The sequence below is a fragment of the Gallinula chloropus genome (genome assembly GCF_964237585.1).
Source record: "Gallinula chloropus genome assembly, chromosome: 10".
NCBI classification, from domain to species: domain Eukaryota; kingdom Metazoa; phylum Chordata; class Aves; order Gruiformes; family Rallidae; genus Gallinula; species Gallinula chloropus.
Window position 1 is genome coordinate 1,345,319 of NC_140095.1, and position 23,542 is coordinate 1,368,860.

The 23,542-nt window shown below is 37.6% G+C and overlaps 1 pseudogene across 1 annotated transcript in view; it reads left to right on the forward strand.

The window, feature by feature from the left end:
* The first annotated feature begins 6,291 nt into the window (after positions 1 to 6,291).
* LOC311195307 (nischarin-like) overlaps positions 6,292 to 23,542 on the forward strand; it is a 441,558-nt pseudogene continuing 424,307 nt past the window's right edge. Inside the window, exon 1 of the transcript in view lies at positions 6,292 to 6,297. The product of the transcript in view is annotated as a nischarin-like (transcript). The remainder of the gene's footprint in view (positions 6,298 to 23,542) is intronic.

Consider the following 23,542-nt stretch of genomic DNA (forward strand, 5'->3'; position numbering starts at 1 on the left):
GAAAGGTTTTCAGCATCTGCAAATCAAAAAATCTGGCAAGATTTTTAGCTACTGTCCAAGATGTATTTTTGGATGTTAAAAGTTCTGAAAGTGCAGGTCTGTATTCTTGTTTGAAAAATGGAAGATTTGTCTGACCTTTAAATTATGCAGTTCAGATAAATGATGTAGTTCAGACTAAAAAGATTAGACAATGTTAATGAGGATTCCATTTCTTAGTGTTTGCACCTATAAAACAATTGTCTTCCTCTTCAATAGTTGAGCGGTGAATTATTGCTTGAAATTGATTAATATGTTCACCACTCCCATTATCTATTTGATTCTTCCTCACAGTAAAAATTACTTTTATCATAATGTATGCACACTACTGCATGATCATTTATACGCCTCAGGCAGAATGGTTATATGATTTTAGCCAATTCAGATTATTATTTAACTGCCAACTGATACAATTGGGAACACATACAATTCATGTGTGGTAAGTGGACCAAGAATAGAGACAACTGTACTCTGTCAGTATACTTCAGTAAACTGAAATTATCAAATGCATGGTTCAAAAAGCAAAAAGAAATAATTAACCATGCAAAACCAAAATCTCTGTCAAACATTTATATCTGCTGCTTCAGGAAAGATGAGTTCACAGAACTCTTTTTTTTGAAAAAAATACAGACTTAAATATCATATTAAGATAGAGATAAGCATTTTTTCCTCACCTCTGTTTTTATGTGTTTAAAAAAAAAAGGTAGATGAGGTACTTAGGGATATGGTTTAGCATAGGGAAGGAATGGTTGGACTCGATCTTAAAGGTCTTTTCCAACCTTGTGATTTTGTGACTCTAACATCTCCTTTTCTGGCAATGGACAGTGGAACTTATTTGCAGATACACACGTCTTGGTTTTGCGTGGCATGGTTTTGGCAGCAGGGGCTACACAGGTGGCTTCTTCAAGACACTGCTAGATGCTTCCTCTTAGATCCAATGCCAGCTGTCTCCAAGACGGACCTGCTGCCGACCAAGTCTATGGTGGCAGTGCCTGTGAAATAACATACATAAGGAGGAGGAAAAAAAAAAGGAGCAGCAGTTGTTGCAGCCAGAGAGAGGAGTGAGAAAATATGAGAAACTTTGCAGTCACCAAGGTCAGTGAAGAAGGATGGGGGAGGAGGGATTCCAGGCACTAGAGCAGAGATTCCCCTGCAGCCCCTGGAGAAGACCATGGTGAGGCAGGCTGTCCCTCTGCAGCCCGTGGAGGTTAACAGTGAAGCAGATATCCACATTGAGGCGTGTAGAGGACCTCATGCCAGAGCAGGTGGACGCACCCCAAAGAGGTGTGACCTTGTGGGATGTCCACACTGGAGTTGGATCATGGCATGGTCTGTGGCCCCATGAAGAGAGGGCCCAAGTTGGACCAGGTTTGCTGATAGAACTTGTGACCCTATATGGGACTCTGATGAAACAGTCTGGTCCTGAAGAACTGCCCCCCATAGAAGATACCCATGCTGGAGCTGTTCATGAATAACTGCAGTCTGTGGGAAGGACTCACGTTGAAGAAAGTCATGGAGGACTGTCTCCCATGGGTGGGACCCCATGCTGGAGCAGGGGGAGAGTGTGAGTCCTTCCTGTGAGGAAGAAGGAGTAGCAGAGGCAGATTGTGATGAAGCGATGAAGTGACTGCAACTCTCATTTCTGTTCCTGGGAGGAGGAAATTGTGAGTGTAGAAGGAAGAGGTGGAGGAGAGAGGTGTTTTAAGGTTTGGTTTTATTTCTCATTGCTCTCTTTTGCTTGGCAATAAATTAGATTACTTTTTTCTAAGACGAATCTGTTTTGACCATTATGGTAATTGGTGAGTGATCTCTCCCTGACTTTGTCTCGACCCCTGAGCATTAAGCTATATTTTCTTTTCCCTGTCCAACTGAAGAGGGGAGTTACGGAGTGGCTTCGGTGGTTACCTGGCATCCAGCCAGGGTCAAATCACCATAACCCACTACCTAACAAAACATGGTTGCAGCGTATTGAATAGTGGATGGATCCACTGGAGCAGTTTGCCGGAGTTGAGACAGTGGCAAAATGATTAAGATGACAGCAGATGTGCCTTTAGAAAAGAACGAACTATTTATTTACATGTGTGAGGTGACAGATGAAGGTACCCATGTACCTTAATATCATGTATGTTTCATGCCAATTCTGTTTTGTATAGCTTTTGTCAAGAGAGTGAAGAGATCTTTTCGATATGGGGGCTGGCCAAAAATGCATATGAATGAATTCTGGGTATTTAATCATGATTAAGAGAAAGTGCAGTGCAAGTACAGTATTCAGGAGTATGGTGAAACAAAGTGTAACAATACAGCAGTTATGATGCAGAGAAACTGAAAAACACATGCTTTGAGATTGCCAACACACCCAGCAAAACTGAACAAAAATTAGTCTGTAGTCTAGAAACCTAGATTTCCAAGTTTTCATCACTTGGAGTTTTCCAAGCACTGCACAAGATGTTTTACTCTGAGTTAAAAATCTGCCATTGTAATTAAATATTTTAGTTATTTTTTTCTCTTTATTAATGTGTTAATGTCATATATACACCTCTCCTTATCACCTGTCTTTTTAGATTACTTGTTCCAGTTCTATACTATGTTTCCTAACAGTTACTTTTTCCTTGTGTGCACTTTTTTTTAGGAAATAGTTTTGATATCATAGTGAATGGATGTTGAAGTAGTATATGTCTACTAGCAGACTATAGATGTTAATATAGCTAGTGACAGCAAGGCCAAATATGGCTTCTTAACTGATTAGGAGATGGCAATTATAGTCATTTATATATTTATTATTATATAGAAATTTGCAATTTATTATGCATATATTACTAATTTTTTATATCCCTTTACACATATATACACATTACACAAGTTGTATGCTAGCATTTTTGATAATCTGCTTTCCCTTCTTTCACCCTAACAACCAAATTTTCTAACATAGTGAAAATGTCAATTCTGAAATCTCCATATTTAACCCAATAGGATTCTGGTAGATGCTACTGTGTGTCATCTACACACATCTGTTGTACTGTTATGATGAGTGCTTCTTCCTGTCCGCCGTCCTCCCCCTTCAAACTTTATTTCCCATAACTCTGCTCTCATATAACTACTAGTGTTGGTGGTAATGGATGTGTTCAGTCATGATGGCTGCATTCAGCTCAAAGTGTATTTCGGGGAGTCAGACAACACAGTAGTGTCACATAAATGGTAAGACCCTGATGTATGGCTGAGGGTGGACACCTGTGTTTTTAACCTCTTGGGTGCAATTCCCACAATTAACCAAGGACTAATTTGAGCAATATGTCCACCTAACCATAATACTGATCAATGTCTGATGCAAGCCAAATCTGGGAGAAATTAACATCTATAGTTGTAAATCATAGTTGTAAATATGGCTGGTCAGTCATCTTACATCATACAGTGAGCAGCCCAAGAGCCCTTTGAGCCCTCCCGCATGGCAGTGGACTGCACAACTGGATCTCCCCTTGAGCTGGGAGTCCTTCCAAGGTTACACCCTCTGCAGAAATCCCTGAATCCTCAATATCATGAGATTCATTGCTGCAACAGGTCCTCCTGACCAATAGTTTGCCAAACTTGGTAAGCTTCACTAAGGTTATGTCTTCAATAAAACTCCCCCAAACCCATCACAAAATCTCCATAGAAATTGCTTTCCCCTTTTCATCCTTTCAAGCCTAAGGTGGGTCTATAACTTAGACTTGATCATGGTTTCAAAATTATAACCTTCTTCTACTGCTTCCTGTTTTTAAAAGAAGCAGGAAAAAAATAATGGTCATTAGAAAGGACCGACTGTACAAACAAGCCTCTTAAAATGTATTTCCTTTTTCTTGTATAAGCTTTTTTCCTTTTTAATGAGAAAGAGCATATCCTTTAGAAAGTGTACTTCAATCTGTTGTGTCAACTGATAAATTACCCAGGCTATTAAAAACACAATGTTCTATCTTATGCTACAGTTTGGCCTTCAGACTAGATTCTACAGCAGGTACGTTATTATTGAATTGGATCTAAGTCATGACAGTAAGACAGAACTACTGTTAATATATTTTACTGGGGGGGGTTTATACAAATTAAGTTATAACTACAATACTTATAAGATCTAGCAAAAAAAAAAAAAAAAAAAGAAAGAAAGAAAGAGAAGCAACAGAAAGAAATCCTGCCTCTGTGATTTACTCTGTTAAGGATCATGCAAGCAAATCAATAGATGGTTGATATTTTAGTAATTCCAAACTCTGTCTATATTGCCTTTTTTACATGTAGTTAAGACTTAACAACCAGCAGACCCAGTTTACCTTTCTAGATTGGTATTAACCCCATGTGAGGTATACAGTGATAGAAAATAGTATAAATAGATATGTATTTTTTTAGGATATAATTGTTTTCTGTCCTGAAAGCTAATTCTATTTATAGCTTCTAATTTTTCACACATTTGCCTGACTTTCTACAAATATCTATTACTTATAATACTGGTAGGAATATTAAAACTTTGGAATGAGATGACCATCCATTTATGAGGCAGGTGACTCTTACACATTACACTTAATTTATTTTTATGTTTTGTTTAACTTATGGCAGAGCAAAGCTATATTCCTGTGGTTAACTGTCAGCATAAGACATTAAACTTTGACTTAAAGCCTTCCAACTTTCTGCCACATCACTTGGCAAACGGCCCCACTTATTACCTCATACTTAGTCTTATAAAAATGTATCTTATTCCTGAATGTCTACTAATATTGGATAAGCTTTATTTGTTTTAGATCAAGTACCTAATCACAGAGAATAATAACAAAAAATGCTATCAAGGAAAACGGAGTGATCAAATTCAGTGAGAATTTGTCTCCACTTAAAGTTCCTTATATACTACCAATTAATTTTTTCTTTTAGAGGAAGAGACTCCTAAATAAAATGCAAAACTGGTTCACTTCTTTGCTATAATGTCCTCTACAACTCAAAGTAATCTATCCGACCCTATGCTCTGACACATTACTGAAAGTACTAAAAGTCTAGAGTATATGTTCCTGATTTTTTCTTTAACAGTCTTTCTTTATATGTACCCCTTCCATTGTTTAGTTGTCATTATATCTGATTTTTTTCCTAATGATTATATTTTGTTTTTCGTGGCTACAAATTAAACTGCATCATCCTTATTCAACATCCTGAACAATTCATCAGTCTATTTCAAAATGGTTTTAATGAACTTAGATTATTTTCTTAGAATGTATGGAAATGTTTAAATTTCTGCTGAATTATCTTACTAAACATCTATTTGAGTTACCAGTATGTATTCAGAACAGAATTATGAACACAATTATAACTTTTTTTTAATGCTGATTTCATGGATCACATCTGAGGAGCTCAGCAAGCTCATAAATTAGAAAGCGATACATACTCTTTGAGTAAAGATTTTCATGCCTGTAAATGCTACAAACATGTTCATTTACTCTACACCATTTCTCTGTAATTTGCTTATGAGATTTCAAGCCTTACTAAGGTAAAAATAAAATTATCCTTCAGACCCTCTTCTCCTTCCTTGGTCAGTTATCTAGAGAAAATAGGAAATTAGATTTGTTTGGCATTATTTGATGTTGATAAATCTCTTAGATGTTTTGTACAATCTTATTATCTTCTTGGTGTTTACAAATGAAGAGTTTAATAATCTGTCCTAGTATCTTTTCAGGTACCAAAAATGGCTGTAATTCCCAGCAGTAAATTCACCACATACATTTTATCTTTTTAAAACACAGATACTGTATTTTCTTTTTTCCCCATCTCTTGAGATTTCATTCTTCCTTTGTGAATTTTCCCTAATACCTGTCAATGGCTCAGGAATGGTTTTGATTGCCTTCTTTAAATACAGCAAATTTCATCAGAACCTGCTATCACAAATACCTTTATCTACATAGCCTTTTAATCTTTCTTCATTCAGGCCCATGTTTTTAAGAAATAGCACTTGTTAACTTTCATCAGTGAAACTACTCTTTCAAGAATGATAAAAAGAAATTGACCTTTTCAGTCATTCCTCCTTTATCTGCTACTTGTTTACTTTTCCCATTAAATAGTTATGTTATCCTTTGTTGACAACAATTAAGAAATTATTTTTACTGTTGTACCTGGTACTAGCTTTAAGTCTCTGTCTTACCCCCACCCCTTAAATTAATAATAATGATTTTAATCTTATCCTGATTTATACATTCTTATCTTCATTTTTGATTTCTTTTTAGCGTTGGGTTACTGAAGACTTTTCACGCAGCCATGAAGGTATGTATTTGTGCATATATAGTTACCTTTCTTCCACACCCATTCCTGCTATTGTGCATCCTGGACATCTCAGTTGCCCTGAAAATCCATTTTTAATTTTTTGCATTTTTACCTTGGAACAACGGTTTCTAGAGTTTCCTGAAGGTTTTCTTGCCACATCACTGCTGCTGTCAGTCCTTTCTTACTTCAGAATCATGGACTCTTATAATTTAATTTCTACTTTCACCCTAATTGCCTTCCACTTTCAGATTATCAAATATATTATCAACCCCAAAATGCTAAAAATGCATATGTCAGGTCCCCAAAACCTGTAAGATTGTTATGGAAAAGAAAGTTTTAGTTTCTTTACATTTACCTTCTGTCTTTTTATTCTTCTAGTTAAATTTTCATGCAACTGTCTGTGGCAGTGAGGGCTAGCAGCCTGCTTTTTTGTTTTTTTAAAGTGAAACTTGAGATTTTCATCAACCATTATTCTTAAACAGCAGGGCTTTAGTAATGGTCATCATGAAACTTCACAAAATTATGATTTTATGTATTAAGTCTATTGACTACTTGTGAAAAATAGGATTGCATGAGTATTGGCAATCTCTTGCTGCTGTGTTTGTGATATTGAAAAAAAGTTATTGAAAACTCCCTTTCTTCAGCTTTTTTTCATTTCTTACACTAAAAACGTTCTATCTTCTCTTCTTTTGCAAGAATTTGTACTAAATTATGTGTCCTAAGGCTTTCAATAAACTCAGATGGTGAAAGCAGTAATAGTGACATTAACCTTTAACATGGCATAAAATTCAAAGTAATTAAATAAAACACATGGAATAGTAGTAGGGTCTAATTTGCCATTGTGTATTATTTCATAAAAATCAATTTTGTGGTCTAATGAATATAAATATCTCTATGTTATATTATGATGGTGTAAAAGTAATTGTCCCCTACTTGCTCTTGTAAGACTTTATATTTTTAATGTTATGCTGTAGTTCTAATAGATCACAAAACAGTGAATTTGTCCTGCTCTATAAACACTGTGGCCAACAACTTCTGATGAGTTTGATATTCACTTTATGTAATGGATTTTAGCTTTATTTTAAATTAGTAGTCAAGCATTTGAGGGCTTACATCCAATAATGAATCCATCAGTTGGAATAAAATGTTGTTGAAAATGGATTACTTGGTAAAGGTCATAAAAATATGACTAGCCTGCAATTTTTATGTGAATTGTTACTAAGGTATCAGTTGTAATTAACACAGTAAATGCCAAGCAGCTTGACATACAGGCTCTGTCTTTACTTCCTTCCTCCCTTCCATGTAAATATCTGTACTTCCACTACATTATGTGCTCAGTCAGCAGGTTAAAAAGTAAGATACAACCATATATAATTCTTCAGTATAAATCCCCAATTCTACCTGTGGTTTGATTGATCATATTCAATCTGTTTTACTCTCCAATTGTCCTGTGTATTGCCTCAACATCAAGCCTTTCAAGACAGCACTTCTGGTGCTTCTTAGACATTTTCATCCAGTGGGACAGACCCCCTTCTGTCCCAGAACATTGTGGTTTCACCTGTCTACTGATGTAGTGCTCATTCAATAATGAAAATATATTTATACAGCCATTTGCAAACAGCTTTCTGTAATGTGCAGTGATACATAATTCCACAATCTGTGTCAGATGAGTAGGTTAACTGGTGGATTCTGTATTATTGTATTTTCTAGGTTTTTTTCAGATATTTTTGTGGGTTTTTCATGCACAAATTAAGAGAAATTTCCCATGTAATTTTTTAAAAAAGAACAATAAGCAGGAATAAAAAAAATCATATTAATAAATCATAGAATATTATGAAGAGTACTTTGCTACTCCAAAATTAAAAGTAATAAAGTGTCATTAAGTAATAGATCCAGTGCAGTTGCAAGCAGGAAATATAGGAAGAATATATCTTTATAAAAATATCAAATGGAAAAATATCTCACAAACAAATTTATCCCAGAGGGATAAAGGGTTTTCAGTGGGATAGAACAATTAGAGCAGAAAATTTAGAAGTCGAAACTTTCTCTTTCTCTTTCAGCCTCCTGCCTTCTCATTCAGGAAGAACTTTGAGTTACAGATTTTACTTACAATATATAACTTAAGGAAGGTTTTTTGCTTGCACACAGCAGTAGAGAACAGTGTCCTGATTGACACTTCCTTGGGTCTTGCTTATCTCCTGACAGCTCTTTCTACAAGCGCTGCTACCCTGCTGAGTCCATCCTCTCCTAGTGAGAATCAAAGCCCCATCAAACTGAGTTATGGGTTGCCTCCTGTTTTAAAAAGCCAGGTCAGGCAAATAGATTTAGAAACGAACCATGTGATTCATGCCACTGCTTTGAGGCCTGAATAATGCTTCTAGGTATTTCATATACTACAGAGCGATAACAGCTTATTTGTCTGTTGAAATGAACTCATAACAGGAATTAATTGATATTAACTTATTCTAGTATTAGAGCCTGTTAGGCATAAAATAAGAAGGGCATTGTTAAATTCTGGGTATTTCTCTGACATCTTTTTTTAAAACTATTTTATTATTGTTACTTGATAACCTGTAAGATTAACTGTGCAGATGTTGAAGAACCTTTACTTAATGAGGGAAAGTTTTTGATTTTTCTTCAGAATCCAAGATATCTTTTTTTTAAAAAAAAATAAATTGCTGAATTGGAACAATCATACTGTTTCACAGTATGGCAGTTACATGAAAATGAAGAGTCTTTGCTTTCAGTTCTCTCATTCAAACACTGAATTCTGAGTTCTTCTAAGCAGTAGGCAAATACAACTTTTTTTTTTTTTTTTTTTACAAAGGGGAGTGTTTCATAATTTTCTTCTAGACCCAGAATTAATTTGAGACAGGTTCTAATATACATTGTACAAGAAGAGTAAGTGCAAGATATACCATGGGTCTGTAATTCTTTAAACAACATTAGAACAATAATATTTGAATATCTCATGCAACAAATCACCTTAAATTTGGTCACCAAGAGTTAAGGCTAATTTTATCCGTATTTTAATATGCTTAACTACCTGGTGGTGTTCTGAATATAGACCTGAATTTAACAGAAAACCTGAGACTCTTAGTGATGGTAAAACTCACATATAAAACCAAGCAGGCATTAAAGTTCGCATGAGTAGCTGGGAATTACTTCTGAACTTTGAACCCAGTATTGTCGAAAGTATAGCTGTGTACAGATTTACAAGGTCCATTCAATAAAAACAAAAAAAAAATTGTAAAGGATTTCATGATCCAAGGTTTGTATCTTGGAAAAGAACACCGTATGTCTACTGTTCTAGGTATAGGCTCTATAATGGCAGAACAATGTACATTACAGGAACAACAATCTACATGATTACAGCAAGAGGGCCAATGAAGTATAAATGTTTTGGTGTCAGTCTTTTCTGATTTGCAGTGAAACTTCACGTGCAATAATAGTACCTTCAGATTATCATTATAATATTCGTAATCACAGTCACAAGAAAAGACAGCTTGGTGGCTAACGACAACCCAAAGCAGAGGATATATGGGGATATTTAGGTGAATTTAGATGGAATGCCTATTTCATATGGACATGTAGAAATGATGTACTACAAAGTTTTTAATTTGTCTAGTAGAACAAAATTTATGGCATATGTTTTTGTCCATGTATTCTTCATTAAGCTGAGGTTTTAAGAATTTTTGTTTAAAAATAGCGGAGAAACGAGATGCTCTTAAGAGCATCAGTAGCGCTCTTGGAAAAAGCCAGAGCTCTTTCTGTTTTGGGTTTGCATGGCAAAGTTTTGGTAGTGGGGGGACTACAAGAGTGGCTTCTGCAAGAAGCTGCTAGAAGTGTCCCCTAAGTCCAATAGAGTCAGTGCCATCTGGCTGCAAGACAGACTTGTCGCTGCCCAAGGCGATGATGGTAGCACCTCTGTGATAACATATTTAAGAAGAGGAAAAAAACCGCAAGTAGTGCCTTTTTGCCAATGGAGAGGGGAGTGAGAAGATATAGGAAACTTTGCAGACACCAAGCTCTGTGAAGAAAGAGGAAGAGAAAGTGCTCCAGGCACTGCAAGAAAGATTCCCCCGCAGCATGTGCAGAAGACCGTGGTGGAGCAGGTTGTGAAACTTCTAGCAACTTTTTGCAGAAGCCATGCCTGCAGCGCGCTCCCCCCCACCCCATCCTGCCCCACCAGAACCTTGCCATGCAAACCCAAAACATATTAAGATGAATTGCTATTGTCATAGCAATTTGAAGAAGTATCAGTATCATACTGACACCACATAGGCTTTGTGAGTCAAAAAATTATCAGGGGTAATTTTTTCAAATGCTGCAAGATCAGCGATTAGATACAATGGACTGTGAATTTCTCATAGGAGAAGAAAACAGACAAATTCCCAAAAATTCTTTATTTAGAGATGCTCTTATGTCTTGGCCGGAGACACAAGATATTAGGCATTCCCCCATGACAGTGGAGAGCTATAGTTGCATGGATTATATAGCATAATACATTAACAAAAAATTAGTTAATTCCTTTACAGTTCATGTTGCCACTCACAATCTACACGCTCTTTAACAAAGAGCGATTATATGAATTTAGAAATGTATGTGGAGTTAATGATGAATTTCCATTTGAAACAAGTCATGCTTGTACCAGGCCCAGCTATGGTGTGAGGATAGAGTCTATTTTGTTTGAAATAAAGCACTAAAGTTAGAATCCACGGTAACTGGATTCATGACATTCTTTCTGTGAGGCTGATCTTCCGATAGCATCCTTCTGCAATGCAAGATGTCTCTGTTGACGTCTGATCAGAGTGCCAGATATCTTCCTGAGCAGATTTAGCAGTCTGGCATTTCTTTTTCTGACTCTTGGTCACAGCCATCTGAACCCCCGAGCTGCAGATAGGACAGGAGTTAGAAATAAAAAAAATCTACAATCCCATAAAAGGTAAAAATAACTGCAGATAGTGTTGCTGTTGAAATATGATGTTTGCTGTGTGTGACAAGAAGTAAGGGGACTAAGTGTCATTTTCACCAGGTGTTTTTGATGGATTTCGTAGGCTTGGTAAAAGGTGGTGCCACAGTCTACTACTTCATGTCAGTCATACTGTCTATCATAGCTTTTTCTTCTCTACCTTGACGGATATTTAAATGTTATCTTTGTGTCTTATTCTAACAGTACCTGTCACTGAAGGAGACTAGCCCCTCTTGAAAATCTTGGCCAAAATCAGCTTACTCTGCAGCTTCATTCTTGTATATCATAGAATTAGATGTTTCACTCAATTTATAGTGGCAGACCAACAACAATATGAGTTATCACTTTGCATTATGAAATTAATATTCCTTCCCACATTAAATTTCTTTTCAGCCATTTTTACAATTGTCATTTAGCTCCAGCTGGCAGGTAAGCACCACATGGCTGCTCACTCACCTCTCCCCCCAGTGGGATGGGAAAGAGAATGGGAAGACAAAGGTAAAAATCGTGGATTGGGACATGAGTTATTGGGACAGCAAATGGAGAAGAAAATAACAACAGTACTTGGAATAAACAAAATGGGTGATACACAATGCAATTTCTCACCTGAAAATTACTATACCCTGAGTGACTATACACCAGACCATGCGGAAGCCCTGCTCTTCCCTTCCTAGCCCCTTTTATATGCTTGACATGACATCATATGGTATGTAATACCCCTTTGACTAGTTTGGGTCACCTGTCCTGGTTGTGTCCTACCCCAATTTCTCATGAAAATTAACCCTATCCTTGTTGAAAAAAGGGACAATAATTTTTAAGAATATAGTTTTATTGTCCTAAATGAGCAAAACTTCAGTGCATCTGGGCACATTAATATAACTTATTTATTATGATTGCCTACCAACTACTCTTCCTATGTAAAATGTGTATTATAGGGTCCTAGCTACAGCATGTAGATCTTTTTTTCACAAAAAATGAACTCAAATAATTACTTCATACTGATTTGTTTTTAAGACACAGGGGCAGTAGTTCATCTTTGTACAGATAGTGGTGCACCATTTAATTCTTTGCTCTAAAATATATATATATCGATTTAAAAATCCAAGTAATGTTGTCTGAGATCTTGAAGAAAGTTCAGTTAGTGTTAGTATTTATTTTATGGAGCTCATTGTGGTCTTAGACACAGTGTAAGACGGGTAGTCATCTGGTGTTGTAGAAGAAATGAGGGCTGAGTTCACTCCTAGTTTCTATTGCATTTCTAATTAGAAACACTGTGAGTTTTAATCCACTTTTGAGAATGATTAACATCCACGGCCCTCCCTCACCAAAAATCTTACTTTCTTCCAGCCATTAGATTCCTTCCAGTCTCCGAACACTTCTTTGGCAGCTGCTGTAACCTGTTGCCCTATCTGATGCACCAGCAAGTGGCAGCACTAGCGTACTTGCCTGCAAAGGTTTTTTCTTATGTTTAGAGTAGCCTGAATCTTTCTGTTCTTTAGGTGATTACTGCAGTAATTGACCAGATTATCTTGGTGTGTGAATTATTTCCTTGCACTATTGAGAACTTTATCTTCCTCCTTCAACAGACCAGAGAGATTTTACTTATACTGTAATTGGTATGTCTCAGCAGGAGGTGGTCACAAGGCTGCGGCATATTCATTTTTCCATTAGCTCACATTAATAGCAAGATTTGTCCTTAGATTTGTGGATGAAACAGCAAGGTTCTGATGCAAAGGAGTTACACATAGTGGGACTGATGACTCCTGTAGGATACAAAAGATTTGTCGAAAACCTAGTTTATTGCCATCAAGAATAATTCCAAAAAGACAATGATAATTCAATGGCTGGTGGACACCATTCTCTTTCATGGCTAGAAATGGTGCTGGATTTCCTCGGGGGCCTGCTTTGGTCAGGGGGTTGAATTCAATGATCTCTGGAGGTCCCTTCCAACCCCTAAAATTCTGTGAATCTGTCATTAGACACATACGTCTTTGTATGTGTTAGTATATGGTTACAAGAGACTGAGTGCAGGAAATTTATGAGGATAAACACCAGTAGAAAAACTTATAGTTTTCATAAAATATTTTACTTTCCTCTTTCATGAGATCTCAGATTTTGTTACCTTGATTTCCCAAATTGGGACATTAAGGGATCTGTAAGGAAAGCATTTTTTGTGAATGAGGTCTCTAAGCACCTATGCCAGTCAGTTCATGTCCTCTCATTATAGACCTAGAGAGGTGTTTAGCTCATTCTAAATTAGGAATTATTATCTGAGTATCTCTCTAGACTCAATTCATTATATAGACTAATATTGCATTAGCTTAATTCAGGATCCCAAAAGTAAATGTTTAGTATAATCTGAGATAACATAAATTGTCAGAGAAATATGACAGATATGACGTTGAAAGATTACACTGCTGTAGACTGACACCTAAAAACCAAAGGAATACCTAATTTCAAATGGTAAAACAGATCTCTCTTTATGTAAGTGACTCAAGTTGACCTCTTTTAACTAAAGGGAAACATATATAGCTCCCTTCTAGGTACCTATCTATATCTACATGCTTAATATATTACAGAGATTAATAAGAACTTAGATCATCAATCCTAAAGTAAAGCAAGAGCACATCTTATAATAATAGGTACTTCAAAGCCAGAAATTGATCAGGAATTTTAATAGGATACAAGTTTGTTTTGGTTTTACACACATTATCACAATGGGTCCTAACAAAATAAGAAGCCAATTTATCATTATTACAGAAACAAAAGATTAAAGACAATCAAGACATGTCTCTTCTCTTAATTTTAAAAGATCTGAAAAGATGTATTAGTGCCTGTACTTAAAAACTTAGATAACTTTTGGGGGTTGAAATCTTCTAGAATATAGAGACTTGGGCTTGAAGCAAAAATTAAGCTTGAAGGCTATAACTCAAAATTCTTAGATATAAAAATGAAAAAAACAGGGTTTACCCCAGATGTCCGTTTCTGCAGAAGTTCTTTTCTGTTCTAAGACCTTTGTAATCAAAGACAGGGATATGGGATTTTTTTCCTGATAGTTTGCTACCATTTGTGGAAGTTGACTGTTGATGTGTGAGTGGCTGACCGGACACATGGGTGAAGTAATTTGTTAAAAAAGGCTCCATAATTTGTACCTCCTTTTGAACACTTTGGCAAACAGGTAGTAGAAGCTAGAAATTTGAAATTTCAAATATAATTAATGAATTATAGTAGAGCTTATTCTCTAGATTAGGTACTATCTTGGGTTTTCCCAGGTAAAGACTTCTAGATCTGACTGAGGAGGATGAGAAAAAGCCAGTCAAGTAATATATTCATGGCCTGATAGAAGCTCTGAGAGGAGGTACAGCAGAGCTGTGAGCAGGCAAGTAACAATAATCAGTTGTGATTTTCCTTGATTGAAATTGAGAACAACTTCAGTGCAGCAAGAAAAAGGTAAAATGGTTCCCAAAATCTGTAGTGTTGTACAAATCTCTGTCTTTGGTGAAGATCAATCAGTCCTGGAGAGACAAGAGTTAACCCTGAGAAGGAACAGCAGTGCTATAGTCATATCTTAGTACTGGAGCTCATTCTAGGAGGAGACCACTTACAGGAATTAAATACAGACCTCCTCAGCAATGTAAGTACAATACACCTAAATAGATAAAGCTAACCTTTGTGGCCCAATTAGGATCCCAAACAGCAGGGTTCCCCCTCATTATTTCATTCTGGACAGGCTCCATTATTGTGCTACTGCTGTTCTCATCTGTGCTATTCTCTGCCCTTCCTGTTCATTCTCTTTCAGTACAAAGTGAAACAGCATTCAGCTGTAGTAACAGTTCCATTAGATTATAAGGCAAGAAGAACCTACTGTGACTATCTGCTTTGACGTCCCGAGTTAGTTCCTGCTTAAATGTGAGCAACTTTTTTTTTAACAAGCACACTGCATAAACACAAAACATTATCTTCACTCCAACAATTCCCACAGTGATTTCTCCTTGGAAATTCCCAAATGATTGCAAATAGTTACTTTTCTTATTTTCAAAATTGTTTCCAGTTGGATTTTTCTGCTTTCAAATTCCATCTATTTGATCTTATTACTTTCTGAACTGCTCCCCAGCTGCTGTACCAATAGGGCAGCTGGCCTACAAATAGACTGGTAGCATAGTCACAGCTCTCTGTTGTGGACCAATACCCCTTGGTTCAGTTCCCACACTGAGGTCTGAATAGTAATGGAGTCTGACAACAATCCATAATGCAAAGCTGTATCGATACATAAGAAAGCTGAGCAGCAATGGACCCTTAAGGTGACTGTGGTTGGCTAGATGCTAGGTGCCCACCAAAACCATGCTATCATTCCCCCCCTCACCTGGACAGGGGAGAGAAAATATGACATAATGCTCAGAGGCAAGATAAGGTCAGAGAGAGATCACTCTCCAATTATGTTCATGGCAAAACGTATTCAACTTGGGAAAATTAATTAATATGTAACCCATCAAATCAGAGTAGAGTAATGAGAAATAACACTTACCCCCACCCCTCCCCTCTTCTGGGCTAACTTTTTTTCCCAGTTTTCTCTGCCCTCTCCCCCCAAGAATTACAAGGGGAAAAAGAAATGGAGTTGCAGTCAGTTCATCACTTGTTGTCTCTGCCACTCCTTTCTCCTTGGTGGGAAGACTCCTCCCATTCCTCCCCTGCTCCAGCATGGTGTTCCTCCTTGTCGTGGTTTCATCCGGCTGAGGGCCAAGATCCATGCAGCTGCCTGCTCCTTAAAGGAAAAGAGCAGGTTAAAGGGAAGGGTGTGTGTGTGTGTGTGTGTGTGAGAAGTAAGGGAAGGGAAAAGGAAGGGGCAAATAACCCCAAAATCAAGAAATTAAGAGGCCCGTGGGTTGGGATAAGGATAGTTTACTAAAATAGCAGAAAAATACAATGTAACAATGCTAACAGGACTTCAAAGCAAAAATATATGAAGCTGTTGATACACAATGCAGTTTCTCACCAAACCACACAACTCGGGCTGTGACACCCAGAGCCGTCCCAGAACCCGACCGTCCCCCAAGAACCGCGCATCCCGGAGCCGCCCCAGGCCTTCCTCCCGTCAGCCCCCGATATCCTGGGCAGGACGTAACTGGCGTGGAATACTCTCTTTGGTCAGTTCGGTCACCTGTCCTGGCTTCGCCCCTCCTTTTTCATGAAGAGCTGAGAAAGTCCTTGACTGTCTGACAGCAACTAGAAACATCAGGGTGTTATCAGCACTACTCCCATTTTACTCTCAAACACAGCATTCATCTGCTGTTACAAATGAAATTAACTCCATCCTGACCAAAACCAGGACATTCCTGTAGGTGACAGACTTTCATGAACTTTTCCAGTGTGAGTACTTCCCATAAACTGCAGCTTTTCATGAACTGCTCCAGTGTGGATCTCTTCTATGCCCTGCAGCCTTTCATGACCAGGCTTCTCCAGACTGGGTCCCCCATGGGATCACAAGTTCTGCCAGGATCTTGTTCCAGTGTGGGTCACAGGCTCCTTCAGGTGCCTATACCCACTCCAGTTTAGGGTACTCCACAGGCTGCAGCTTGGTATCTTCTTCAGGAGGACAACCTCTCTTACCATGGTCTTCATCTGGGGCTGCAGTGGAATCTGCTCTGGTGTACTGCTTCCCCTTCCTTCTTCACTGGCCTAGGTGTCTGCAAAGTTCTTTCTCTCACATCTTCTCACTCCTCTTTCTGGCTGCAAAAATGCCACTCCTTTTTAACTGTGTTATCCCTGAGGCACTACTACTGTTGATGATTGGCTCAGTCTTGGACAGTGGCAGATCTGTCTTGGAGCCAGTTGGCATTGAGTCTATCAGTCAGAGGAGAAACTTCAAGCAATTTCTCGCAGAAGCCACCCCTGTAGCTCCCCTGGTACACAAACCTTGCCATGCAAACCAAATACAATGACTCACCCAATCACTGACAGAAAGCTCAGGTTGCTCATTGATGCCATGGCTCTAGTGTCACTGGCAGTATGCAGTCATCTTGCAGGAAGAGCTAATCATGCTTAAGCCTTTTCTATAATGGTAAGAGTTGTGACTGCCATTGGCTCCACAATAGAAGTGTGACCTTATGGAATCTTATTTTCAAGAATAATATGTGTAGCATCTAGTCTGTGCTACTGATATTGTTCAAAAGGCAGGGTGCCAGGAGGCAGGGTGATCCACTAGCAGTCTGAACTTAAAAGGAATATTATAATTTTCCCCAGACATATACTTTTTCAAGGATACAGTACTCTAATAGCAAAGTATGGCATTCTTCTTCACATAATGAAGCTTGATCATAAAATGCTTTAATAGATTGGGAGATACTCGCTGAAAATATTTTAAAGATGTATTTTCTTCAACGACCTTCATAATACTTGTGATAAGTTGAATATTATTTTTTCCCATTCAAGAGATATTTGCAACTTTCTTGAAGAAAGAGTAATTTAATTGTTTATCTTCAAGGATCTTAAGTAGTGTTTTGAGATTTTTTTAATGCAAACTGAAATTATTTACACATTCCAGTCCAATTCAGAATCATCATGAATATAACTACTGAAGTTCAGAGGAGATTTAAAGACTGAACAGTTGCAAAACCCTCCAAATATCATAGACATCAACAGACAAAGAAATTGCTTTGTGTAGTATTCTAAATCTCAAACGTAATTCAGGAAAACAATACCAAGCAAAAACAAAGGCTTTTTTCTTTTTTCATGTCCTGAAGCATCATGCCTCATTTAAAATAAAATAAAATTCAAATTTATTTTAGGTTCTGTTGTCTCAATCCCAAAAGTGGCTGATTTTGCTCATAGCATACCAAATCTCAGGTGTCAATCTGAAGTTCTGTCTTTATCAGGGAAAGAGAAGTCAAGGCTTATTTTTCATAAGAGATACTAAAAAGCAGAAACAGGTGCACAGAAGTGTAATATATACTTGATTTTATGCTAGTAAAGAATGATTCTAGTAGCAAAACTGCTTAAAAATTCCACACAAACTGGACAACCATTGCAAATTAAAATAGGAAAATTAAAGTCACAAGCATGTGTCTGCAATTTTCACTGCACAGGCACCATAAAAGAAAAGGTTTGAAAGCACAGTACAAGTTGTGACACCATTATTCAGAAAGGTCTAAACAATATTTTACAGGTGCAAAGTTCTAAGTGTGATCTTCTATGTCTTTTTTCACCCTGTGATGTCAACTATCAGTAATAGGATCTACCTCAAAGCTTTTTTAGCACCATAGGATTTCTTTCTGCCCTACTGGGACATCTCTCTGATCTTGGATAGCCTTTGGATCACAGTAGGGATGAAAGATCTTGAAACGGAATGAATTAATGAACAAGTAAACTTTAAAGTATTCAGGCCTTTGTGTCTTAATATGACACAAACTACTTGTTCCAAAATTGCCCCCAACATGAATAACTTTTCTGTCATTTTCCTGTGCTACAACCCAAGTATCTACTCAAACTTACAGTTTTATGCTGATAAATTACTGCATTCAGTTCTCTTAAGAAAACTTATCCATCTTCAGAACTTCATAATGTCTCATGAAATCTGCTGAGGCTTAACATTTCTTTTCTCAGAAGCCATAAAGGAGTCTTTTGTTATTAATAACTATTTCTCCCTTTAGCATTTAATATTTCTGACTTAAAAGTAAGACTTATTTGGCACTTCAACTGCACAGTTTGAAGATGGTCTGTGAAAACGTCATTTATTGCTGTCCAGAAGTCATTGTCAACAAAATATCCAATACTCATGAAACCACAGCTCCTATAAAATGTAATAGACAGCTAGAGGATTTGTAGCTCTCTTGTAACTCTTGCTTGAGATCCTTTCCTAATAACTACTTATACGTAATCAGATGGACTTTATACAACCTCATCTAGTAAATGTGCCATGTGAATGTTTTTCTATTATTGACTCCATAGCTTGCAAATTACACAACAGTTGGTAGTAATTCGGTGCAAAACCAAATTACTGTTCTAACAATAGAAATCTCAATGGCCTTGACATAAGTCATTGCAAAGTACAGTTGAGCCTAGATCTAAAGGACTGCTTTAGAGACAGAAAATTGTTTTGTTAGACTGGTTTCCCACTAAATTTTTCATTGCTTTCTTTGTTCTGGAAAAAGAAAAAAAGGGGGAAAAAGGGAAATTAATTTTATAAAATAGTTAGGCTTTTAAATTTATCCTCCTCCAATAAATCCTTTACTATGTTGCGTTTACAGCTGCCCAGAAAGAATATTTTTATTTGCATCTCAATATCAAGTGCAAAATGTTTTGTCACACAGTTTATAGAGGGCAGCCAAATATATCACACTGCTTTGAATTACTTTCAGGAATTGAAAACTATGTTTGATGCTTAGGAGAGTAATATGGGTATCTGCAGTTGTAGTGTTATTTTGTTTAATTTTACATGATTCAAGGTATTTAGTAATGATTAAATGGAATAATTTTTTTCTGCAAATCTTAATCTCATCTTAATGGATGAGATTTCAAATAATATATAAGCCAAACAATATCCCAAAATCAACAGGTTTTGCAGAAAGACAAAATGAGCTGTCACCTTGTCACACAATTTATGATATTCATTGCTGTTAAGGCATGTATTCAACTCTTGTCTATTTCTGATTCTGAATTGTCTGTAATTTTAGGGCTGCATTTGTTGTTTATGATTCTGTGCTCAGAAGCAGTTGGCTAGTTCTGTTCACTATTTTTGCCATTTTGTCTTCCCTCAGTTTGGCCTGAATTTTAGTTTTTATACTATAATATGATTTTTGTCTGTAGAGTTACTGAAGTTTAGAATGTTAATTTGTTTTTGTATGGTGACTGAGAAAGCATATATCACACCACGTGTTTTCAATATAATGAGTCAAGCTCTTGGCTGGAATTATAGTTCAATATTAAACTCTATCCAACTTCAGTGAGACAAAGGAAAGCTTTTTGTCTGTTCACTTAGCTACCAAATTATTGCAGTTACAATCCTAAATATTTCCTAGGCTTGTGAAGAACAGCATGAGACCAAAGCCAGATAGCAAATATTACATTTGAGAAAGATTAGTCAGCGAGGTTTGTCCTATTATGTGATTGTTATCTGCTATATGTGATTCTAATTTTTTTCAGCATCCAGTTTATTAAATTTGTGTGTACATAATTATTTTAAGATATATATATTAATATTGACACACATTTAAATTCCAACAATCACATTACGCAAACTTTTCCAGGTTATACTATCACAGAAAAAAACCCCAAAACAAACCCTTAGATGATTTACGATGTTTGGATTTCATATATTAAATTTCAGCCAAACTCCTGATATTTACATTATGTAAAAGTATATAGAATCATATACATTTTATCATATATCAAGAGGACATGCTATTTTCATAGAAAGTACCATACTTTACTGTCTATAAAAATAACACTAAAAATAAAGAACTGCAAAGAAAACAAACACAGTGTCTTATAGTTGTGCAGGTAACACCTAGACCAAAATATAATTATTGCCCTGTCTACATGTTTAGTTTTGTTTGGCTGGGTTTTGGTGCAGAAGGGAGACTGCAGGGGTTGCTTCTGCAAGAAGCAGCTAGAAGGTCTCTGCAGGCCCAAGAGAGCAACCACCAGCTGGCTCAAGGCCAGAGTCATTGTTGACCAAGGCTGAGCCCATCAGCAATGGTCACAGTGCCTCTGTGAACCACATTTAAGAAAAAAAACACAAACAGCCACTTTTTTGCCACCAGAGAAGGCAGTGAGAAGACGAAAGAAACTGTGCAGGCACCAAGACCAGGGAAGGCAGGATGGGAGGATGTGCCCCAGATGCTGGAGAGAAAGATGCCCCTGCAGCCCGTGGAGAAACCCATGTTGGAGCAAGTGTACCCCATAGCCCATGGAAAAGGCCAAGACCCCACCTGCAGCCTGTGGAGAGGCCCCATGCTGGAGCAGGTGGAGACATACAGAAAACACTGTGACCCACATTGGAGTGAGCCTCTGCCAGCACTTGCAGTCCGTGGAAAGACACACATACAGAGATGAGAGAGAGCAAGATGAAAGAGATTCATGCTGGAGCAGGTTTTCGAGGGTTGGAGTGGGGGTGTGTGGCCAGTAAACCCATGGAGGACCAGGCTGGAGCAGTCTGGGCCTGAGAGACTGAGAGACTTTCTATGATTTATGACTGCATCCCATGCAGCTGGTGAAGAGCTGAAGCCCTGTGGGAAAGGACTTGTATTGGAGAAGTTCATGGAGGGCTTTCTCCAGTGGGTGGGACCTCATACTGGAGCAGGGGAAGGGTGTAAGAAAAGCCCCCTACAACCTGGGTAAGAAGGAAAACAACTTATGAGGAACTGACCAAAACCCCCATTCCCTGCCCCTCTCCATGCCATAGTGTGGGGGGTAGAAAGGAGCAAAATCAGGAATAAAGTTGTCTGCTGAGAAGGGAGGGGTGGAGGGTAGGTGCTTTGAGATCTGGTCACACTTCTCATTTTCTGACTCTGGTTTCACTGGGTGTGCAGTGCAATGTAGTGTAATTACGTAGTTTTCTTACCTTTCTTCTGTGTTGAGTCTGTTTTGCCCATGACACTAATTGCAGAATGATCTCTTCTTGTCCTTATCTCGACTCCTAAGCCTCTCAATATATATTCCGCACCCCCACCCCCCCACACACCCCAGCTGAGAAGGGGAGTGATAGAGCGACTTTGCTGCCTCCAGCCAGTACCAAACCACCACACTACACTAAATACTACTTGGAGTTTTTTTGCTTTAATATCATTGTGTTCTGGCGAAGTTAGAGACTGAAGTAAAGTAGGCTGTACTTACCCGTGCTAGAGTTGTCACTTGCACTATTGTGATAGTTGTAGTATTTCAAATGGTTCATACACTGGCATTTATTATGTAATTAGTTCTTCATATTTATGTCACTGTGGACCTTGTTTTCTTCATTGACCTCTCATAATATATTTTTGTTAAATTAGAAAGTACAGGTAGCATCTTCTTTCCAGTTGTAGAAACCGGATTTGCTCTTGTAGCTTTATCTCTAACTTTCAATAAGGCATGAGGTCAGGTCTTTTGCTCAGTCAGAAGCCTCATGTTCATGTTTCTGAGTGACTAGCAAAACTTCTGTCCCAGAGGGAGAGAGAGGAACAGGTTTCCTCCTTTAATTTCACTATCCTACCTAGCATCACTTTTGGGAAACCATATTTGCAGTCATGCTTCTCAGGATACGAGAGGGGTAAATACAGACAACGCTACTACTATGATTAAGCAAATATAAATGCCTATTGGGTAGTGTCACATCGTTACCTTTTGCTGTGAATGATGAAAGAAACAAGTAGAAGAATTTATATCCTCTGATGTAAAATGGTGACTTTTGTACTTGTAGATGTTAGGATTATGGTCAGTACATAAATTTGTCTCTGCCTCTCCTTCCTCCTCGCACCTTTTCATTGCTCTACCATGGTCCCCTTCATGGGTTGGAGTGTGACTGCCTGCCTTACCATGGTCTTCTTCGGTACCTCTGCTCTCATGCCTGGATCACCTCCCTCTTCTCTGGTGTCTGCATAGCTTTTTCTTTCATATTTTTCCCTCAGTCCCCTTGTTGCTCTGCATTGTTATCTACCCACCGCAGGGCATGGTGTGGACTGGAGCTGGCAGGAACTGGCTAGTCTGGCTTGGGGCAGCCCCGGCCTCTCCTCAGAGAGAACATTACAGTCCCCACTGCCACCAGCACCTGGGCACCTGACCCAATATGGTATTATATTCATAGAATGATAGAATAATAGAATTTTTAAGGTTGGAAGAGACCACTATGACCATCAAGTCCAACCTTCTGTCCAGTACTGATATCCAGCAGTGGTGTACTGCATACTGGGTAACAACTACACTTTTGAGGAAACACTACCACCATGTCAACTAAATCATGTCCTGGACTACCATGTCTGCATGTTTCTTTTAAAACCTCTAGGGATGCTGACTATATATTACAGAAAACGTAGCTAAAATATGCAAAGATTTTTAAAAAAAATAATATTTATAACTTAAAAGAATTAAAGTTCTAGGAAATGTGTTTTTAAATTATGCTGAAAGAAAATGTATTTTTGATACTATGTATTTTTGATACTATGCATTTTGTAACTATGTATTTTTCCCTCTTTTTTCCCTGACTTGGTAATAACTTCATGAAATTGCTTTTATTTATCCTATTTGATTTTTTAATAAATAAATAAATAATGCTAATTTTTTTTTTCAAAATATATATACAAA